General features: G+C 42.0%; 1 protein-coding gene across 1 annotated transcript in view; it reads right to left on the bottom strand.

The window, feature by feature from the left end:
* Window positions 1-7785, bottom strand: part of KLHL2 (kelch like family member 2) — a 78766-nt gene extending 70981 nt beyond the window's left edge. Inside the window, exon 1 of the mRNA XM_015568708.1 lies at window positions 7762-7785. The gene's annotated coding sequence lies outside the window, so the exon portion shown is untranslated. The remainder of the gene's footprint in view (window positions 1-7761) is intronic.
* Window positions 7786-7887: the final 102 nt, after the last annotated feature.

The following is a 7887-nucleotide window of genomic DNA, read 5'->3' as shown; positions in this document are numbered from 1 at the left end:
CCCTAACTCTACATTCCATAATCAATCTTAAAATTATCCAATGGTCTATTGTTACAAAACATACCCTCTCCCTTCCTCTCTGAAATATATATATGTTTTAAAAATGTTAGTGTCTGCCCTAGACATGTAAGAACTTGAACTCTACCTTCAGTATATAGAGTTTTAGGATTGAATATGAAGCATCTTGTGAGATTAGCAAAACCTCCTATCCAGACACAGAACACCTTACAGACAACATCAAAATAATGCCACTGAACAGTTCAGTATACTACATATATCGCTAAAAGTTTCCTTCCCAGAGCTGGAAAGGAAACATCTAGAAAAACTGGAAATGCCCAAAGTTACTAAAATGGATTAGCCCTTGGCCTAGGCAGTTTGGCTCAATGGACAGAGCGTTGGCCTGCAGACTGAAGGGTTCCAGGTTCAATTCTGGTCAAGGGCACATGCCCAGGATGCGAGCTAGATCCCCATCAGGGGGTGTGCAGGAGGCAGTCGATCAATGATTTTTTGTCATCATTGATGTTTCTATCTCTCTCTCCCTCTCCCTTCCTCTCTGAAATGAATAAAAATATTTTTAAAATAAATAAAATGGATAGCCCTTAAGGCAGAGTACGGAACCTATGGGTGGACAGAGGAAGATATTACATGCCACCCCTCTTCAGACCCCCAGGACTTGGCAGTGTGGCTTTCTGGTAAGCTGTGGGGAAGCTCTGGCAGGAGGAGGTGGCTGGGATGTCTGAGGTGAAGAGGTTGATGGAAGCTGAAGCATAACTGCTCTCAGACAGAACAATAGAGCTGTATAAAGCTCTGCTTCAGTTGAACTCGGCTCTCTCTCCTTTCCCTCCCACCTACATGACAAACAGCACAATCAGGCACTTTTTGTCCCTGACAGTGCCTATTACCAGGAAAGGGACCAGGGTAAAAACATATCTTATGCAAGATCATTCTTATTTTAAAGAATATGTTATACACAATTAACAAAGCACTGTCAGAGTGGGATATTTATGAGGTTCTACAAGAGAAGGAGGTTGATGAGTCATTTCAAACATTTTCATGTCTTTTGTCACTCATATTTCTGATATTGTTTTGCAACCTTTCCTAGTATTGCCATCACTTGACTGGTAAGCAAGGGCAGCAACATGACTTGGCGATTCAGTTGAATGGGCTACATTTTCCCGCACTTGAATGCAAAGGTACGAGAAGAGGGCCAGAATCAGCTGGATGGCCTGGATTGTACTCCTGCCTGAGCCAAATACTAACCAACTGACCCTGGATTAATTACTCGACCTCTCTGGGCTTTAGGCTGTTTGTTTATTTTTTAAAAAAAAAGGTTTTGTTATTCCACAAATATGTCTAATATAAACCATAACATGAAAGTCAAAGGTAGTAACACCTCCCCTACTTGCCTCAGGGAGCTATCCAAGCACTAAACACTACCGAATGTAAACAGAATTCAGAAGAAAAATGTTAGAGTGGGGAGCTAAACAGAATGTGGAGATATGTTCCTATGGATTTTATTGATCTTCCTCATCCTTAACTGCAATAGTCAATTAAAATGATTAGTAATACTCCAGATAACCACCACTGTTAGTAAATCAAGGAGGTAAGCCCTGACTAGATGCCTACTGCATGCTCTGTACTCAGCAGGGAAGGGATATTAAGGAGGATGAACACAGCAGCACTCTCCAGTTACCATCTAACTGGGGAGGCACATCTGAAACCATCGAGGGAGGGCACAAGTTAGTATACGGGTGCAAGATTACGGGCTACTAATTATAAATACCATTGGAATGCAAAGAGCTGGAATGAGTTGAAGGAAATAAGACAGACTTTGTGAAGGAAATGGGGCTCCAACTCAGTTATTTTAACTGGGGGCAGAAAAAAGTCTGGCATCACCTGGTGTGTGATAAGGCAGATTTTGAACACATAAGATAAGGCCAAAATGATGGAGGGCTGTGACTACCTGGCTGAGATAGCTGGTTTTGACATCACTCCAAGATATTGGGGTGGGGGTGGGGGGTCAAATAGTAGGTGGACTAAAAGGTGAGGAGAGAAAAGAGAGCTCGATAGGAGAAAAATCAGGTATCAAGTGACGAAATCTGTTCATTAAAATAGTAGCAGTTAGAATGGACACTTGAAACCAAGGCTCTACAGTTCCCTGGAAGCTGATAAGATGCAGAGGGTGATGAGAGAAATCAAAGACCATTCCAAGGATCTGGGTAGACTGATTATCCCACTGAATAAGTAGAGATGTTATAAAGGGAAATCAGCTTGAGAACAAACAGTATGAACTCAGCTTTAGAAATGTTAAATCTGAAATATGAGCTAAGAGTAGATTCAAGTCTGAAGCACAGCTCTTGAGCCCAGTCTTAAGAAACAGATGGAGCCACAACTTAGCAATTAATAGTTGATTGAAAAGAAGACTTGGCCAAGGCCTGCATCTGTGAGGAACAGCTACTGCCAATGAACAGTAACAGAAGAGAAGCCACGGAAGACAAAAAAGTGATCCACAGAGAGAGATTAGAGTCCCAGTTTCTCCTCTATGATAAGCTTGGAAAGTAATTTAACCTCTAAAAAAAGATAATTAAAAGAGACCTGCCCAGCCGGTGTGGCTCAGCAGTTGAGCATCGACCCAGGAACCAAGAAGTCACTGGTTCAATTCTTGGTCAGGGCACATGCCTGGGTTGCAGGCTCGATCCCCAGTGTGGAGTGTGCAGAAGGCAGCCTATTGATATATTCCCTTCTCTCATCGATGTTTCTATCTCTCTATCCTTCTCCTTCCTCTCTCTAAAAAGCAATAAAAGTATATCCTATATAATAAAAGCCTGATATGCAAATTGACCCAACAGCAGAATGACTGGTGGAACAACCGGTCACTATTATGTGCACTGGCCACCAGGGGGCAGACACTCAATGCAGGAGCTGTCCCCAGCCCGCAGGCCAGCCAAGGCCGGTGCCAGGGTGGCGGGCCCCCCCCACGGCCCCGCCAGTCACCGCACAGATCAGCCTTGATCGCCTGCCCGGCCTAGGGACCCTACCTGTACACGAATTTTGTGTGCCGGACCTCTAGTTTTAAATAAATTTGTGAAGAACAACTTAAAAAATTATAGGACCCACACTACAAGGTAGGTCGTTGATAAGATTAAATGGAATAAAGTAATAAAATAAAGTAAATCACATTTAGCAACTTAAAAACTAGAGAAGAAACCAAGAAAAGGTAATGTCATGGAAAGCAAGGGCTTGTTTTAAAATGTAGAATCAGTGAAAAGAACTGGTCCAAAAAATACATTAGCAAATGCCAAAAGTCTGAAATGAAAAAGTACATAAGACAAAGTATATTAACCCACCCTACAGTAATTATATTATATATTTGTTCCCTATCAGTTTCAACAACAAGGAAAAGGACTTTGTTTTGTTTTCTGAGTTATTCCCACAGCAAGGTCATAGTAGGTACCCAATAAATCTGAACAAAACCTGAACTCTCTCATTTTGAACAGTAGATACATTTAGAATTTGGAAGAATTCTATCGAAAAGCATTCTGAAAGGCAATTTTCAATTCTTCGTATCACCTTGATCTTAAGAAAGAAGTTGAGTTGTTTTCATAAACACTCCTGGTGCAGTTCCATAACAATCACAGATGAGTAAATTTAGAGTCATCTTCACAAAAGCATACTTATTAATATTTATTAAATGCCTACTAAGTGCACTAGAAAATATTAATCAGAAACAAGAGGTTTTGGGTGGGTTTTAGGTGTAGCAGTGATTTTCCAGCATCAGAAAATTTTAATACTACATAAATGCTACTCTTCCAGAACCCACTTCTCAAGTTCCCAAATGCAGATAGAAATTTTCTTTATATATTACACTTCCTTCAATACACAAGGATTCATTTGTTCTTTCAACATTACCTAAGTATTTGAAAGATTTTTGTCTTTGAGGAGGTTCACCAAAATCTGAGAGATGCCCAATTTACTTAGGACTAGTTAAAAAAAACTAGTTAAACTTTTATAGCCAGAGGGCTATAAAAAACAAACAAATGAATATTGGGATAACCAATGGCAAAGTTCCAAATTCACAGGAATTGAATCTTAGAATTAGAAACAGCATGAAAGGTCATTTGGTCCAGTGGATCACAAATGTCAGACTTCAATGAACTTTCAACAGGTCTGTGACAAAATGAGGCCAATGTAGTAAGTTTTCATAAAACTAAATTTATTCCACCTAAGAACTATCCTTTATTCTGAGATTATGTCCGTCTTTGAATTGGGAAGGGGTACTAAAATGTCCTTTCTTTTACAAAAAGATGATAGCTGATCAGTAGTTTATCAATAATTTCTTTACTTAGCAAAACAAAAACAAAAAAACTCAGCAATTCTCTATGTTGGACTTCAATTTTACAATCTTCTACTGCTTAAATCCCTTAGAACACAGTCAACAAGATGTTTGCCAATCTATGCTTGAACACCTCCAAAGTTCAAGTGTGTCCAGTGATGTGGAATCGACTGAAAAAAGATATGGTTGCACCTGAAGCATGTTTGCTTAGATTTGAGAAGGACAAGCAAAAAAAAAAACAGGTCTGTAGAAAGTCAACTTGTGAAAGAAGAGCCAGTAGGAAAACAAAGGCCAAGAAAACTGTTCAGTGAGGGGAGGTCAAAGGATGAACTGTGAACTCTGAAAGTTAAAATATCGAAAGCATTCCTGAGATCAGGGCTTATCAGTTTACATTTCCTTTTGCACAGCTCAGTTTATGGCCTGAAACTCCTTTACTAATTTACATCTAATTTTTAGTTGCACACCTTTCCAATTCTGAGGCACATGTCCCATGGTCATACTACCATCCAGAATTCAAAATGCAACAGCATCTAAATACTATGTGTACTCAAGGATGCAAAAACACAATAAGCAGAGATATGAAAGCCCAATAACAATCAATATGAAAATCGAAAAAGATGAGGAGTGGAAAAAGGAGAAGAAACCAAAACCTAATTTCGACAAGCCCATAGAGAAGGAACCAAGGAGCCTGGGCAGAGTCGCTCCATTCCTCCGAGACAATATGCCAACAGGCAAAAAGAGAACAAGGCGGGATTTGAAAGCAATGTAAAACTGACTGTTAAGAGAGAAGTATGAGCAAAAGTGCCACACACAGTGCCGACAGAGAGACGGGCATTCTAATATTTGCAGAATGAGTGAAATAATAAACAAACACTCGCACAGAGAGGATCTGAGTCCCTGGTTCCCCCTACATCATCCAAAGCACTTTAAGCCCACGTCAAACATCTTTCTTTGCCTTCAAGCCCAGGCTACAAATCTAAGCTTATGAAAAGCAGAGCCCTCCCAATAACGTTCACCGGCCCCTGTCCTGGTCTAGCTCTAGCCCAGTGAGCCCTGAAGAAACTGCTTCCCGAAGACACTGCCTGCATTTCTCAAACTCAGCACCCGTGGTTCAGAGTAGAAGGAAAAAACAAGTTAGTGGGAGTGGAAGCAAACAGGCCAAGGGGGTGGGGGGAGACTATTTCTGATTTACAGAGAGGTAAACAGCACTCTCAGGGACTCTGCAATGAGAATTAATCCTCGATAGTCCAAGTAAAAATACAACCTATTTGTATTTATTATTAAATGAACAGAAACAATGCAAAAGTCTCACCAACTCTGGCCACCCGTGATTTAAAGAAGGTTTAACAATGCTTTCATCACTGTGGGCATTCTGGGTTTTCCATGACCTCTCAGCCTACCATTGTTCCAGCACTATTGATGGAGTCTCAATACCAAAGAATTGTGCAAGACACCAAAACTATTACTAGCTGATCCTTCCTGGATTCCATTTATCAACATTTTCACGCAAATATCTATTTCTTTTTTCTAATTACAGTTTACATTTAGTATTGTTTTGTATTAGTTTCAAATGTACAGCCTAGTGGTTAGACCAGTGGTTCTCAACCTGTGGGTTGCGACCCCTTTGGAGGTCGAACGACCCTTTCACAGGGGTCGCCTAAGACCATCGGAAAACACATATATAATTACAAATTGCTTTTGTGATTAATCACTATGCTTTAATTATGTTCAATTTGTAACAATGAAATTGGGGGTCTGTATTAAAGGGTCACGGCATTAGGAAGGTTGAGAACCACTGGGTTAGACCATCATACACTTTACAAAGTATCCCCCTGACCCCCAGTCATTTTTTATTATTTATATTTAAATTGTTATTTATGTCTCTACTCCCTCCCTCCAGAGCCTGCTTTTCCACACCCATTCTTTTCACCTGCATTCTAAAATCGTCTTCTTTCCCTTAAAAAAATTTTTTTAAATGTTTTTATTAATTTCAAATTAAGGATGGGAGAGGGAGAGAGGGATAGAAACATCAATGATGAGATTCATCCATAGGCTGGCTGCCTCCTGCATGCCCTGCATTGGGTATGTGCCCATAACCGAAATCAAATCGTGACCACCTGGTTCGTGGGTCAATACTCAACCACTGAGCCACACCGGTAGGGCTTTCTCTTTCCTTGAGGTCCCTCTGCTCAAAAAGCAAAAAGGGATTGTAGAGAACTGATGTAAAGGGGGCAGCTTTGCCACAGAAAACATCTACATGGCTTATTGCACATACCATGTGTTGTCTACATACAGGCAGCATTTCCTGCCTTAAGTGCCTCTAAGCCTGGACATAACTTGTGCTGGTGCTGTGCTCACGCTGCTGCTGTTAACAAGCCACCATCATGCTTCCTAGGAGCCAAGAGCTTTCCTGAACCTGCTAAGGAACAAAACCAGACCCCAGAGCCCTCAAAGCCACAGTGATCATGAAGCAACTGAGCCCTCATTTCCACCAGCCCAGGAGGGTCGATTCAAGAGGCTTTATCATCTGTTCCTTAGATCCCCATGACCTGTTCCACTCAAGCTAACAATGCCATAAGGCACTTTTAGAACATTGTAATTCCAGAATCCTGTTAGCTCTCCTAAAAGGATTCAGCATAAAAAAAAAAATTACTCAGCACAAGCCTAATATCCATATTTTGGCTGGAATGCTACCAAATGATAATCACAAGAGGCTGATGAGGCACAACTGCCATGGAATGAAGCTGGCCAAATCGAGGTAAAAACAAAACAAAACGGTAAGACTCCATGAATAAACTCTCATGAAAAGGTAAGCCGTACTTCAGAATGAGGTGTGTCTGCGGTTTTGAAAAGTCGGATTCAAAGGGCTCTTGTTCCTACATAAAGGTTCAACAAAAGGAAAGCGAATCAAATCTGAAAATTTCAAAACTCGGGGATTTCTAGTTCACTTTTACCAAAATGTTAAAAAATAAATAAAATAAAATCGTGTACTCAATCATGTAACATCTCCCCTGTAATTGTTCAGCTGTTATCATGTCTAAGAAGTAATTCTGTTGTAGGCGATCTTGAATGTATCTGGGTACCAAGAAAAAAAAGACACCTGTGCCCGGCAGGGCGCTCCACTACTGATGTGTCCAGGGCGCCAAGGCAACAGAAGATGCTCTGATTTCGGGATACGATCTTCTGCAGCGCCCGGGAAAAGAGGTCACATGCCCCGGGCCGCCGAACGGCTCCTTCAGTGATGCCAAGGCTCCTCGGCTCATTCTACTAGAAATTCGGAGAAGCCAGCAACCTGAGACCCATTCATGGAGACGCCGGGCGCCTGGCACTTGCCAGCAGCCTTCTGCCGGCGGACTCCCGAGCATCACCTCTCCAGCCCCTAGAAAGGGGTCGGGCACCTGCAGCCCGTGCATCTCAGGGAGGCACACGCGGAGGGCAGCGCCCCCAGGCACAGCCCCAGCCCGAACCCCCTTTTCGCCGGAGACCGGGAGGACCCTCCCCAGGAAATCCCGGGCAGCGCGGTAAGTCTCTGCCCGGCCGGGCTGAGTTTCCGT

This window comes from Myotis davidii, unplaced genomic scaffold (assembly GCF_000327345.1).
Source record: "Myotis davidii unplaced genomic scaffold, ASM32734v1 scaffold225, whole genome shotgun sequence".
Classification (NCBI taxonomy): Eukaryota; Metazoa; Chordata; class Mammalia; order Chiroptera; family Vespertilionidae; genus Myotis; species Myotis davidii.
The sequence above is the reverse complement of the archived record's forward strand: the minus strand, read 5'-3'. Positions and strand labels throughout refer to the sequence as shown.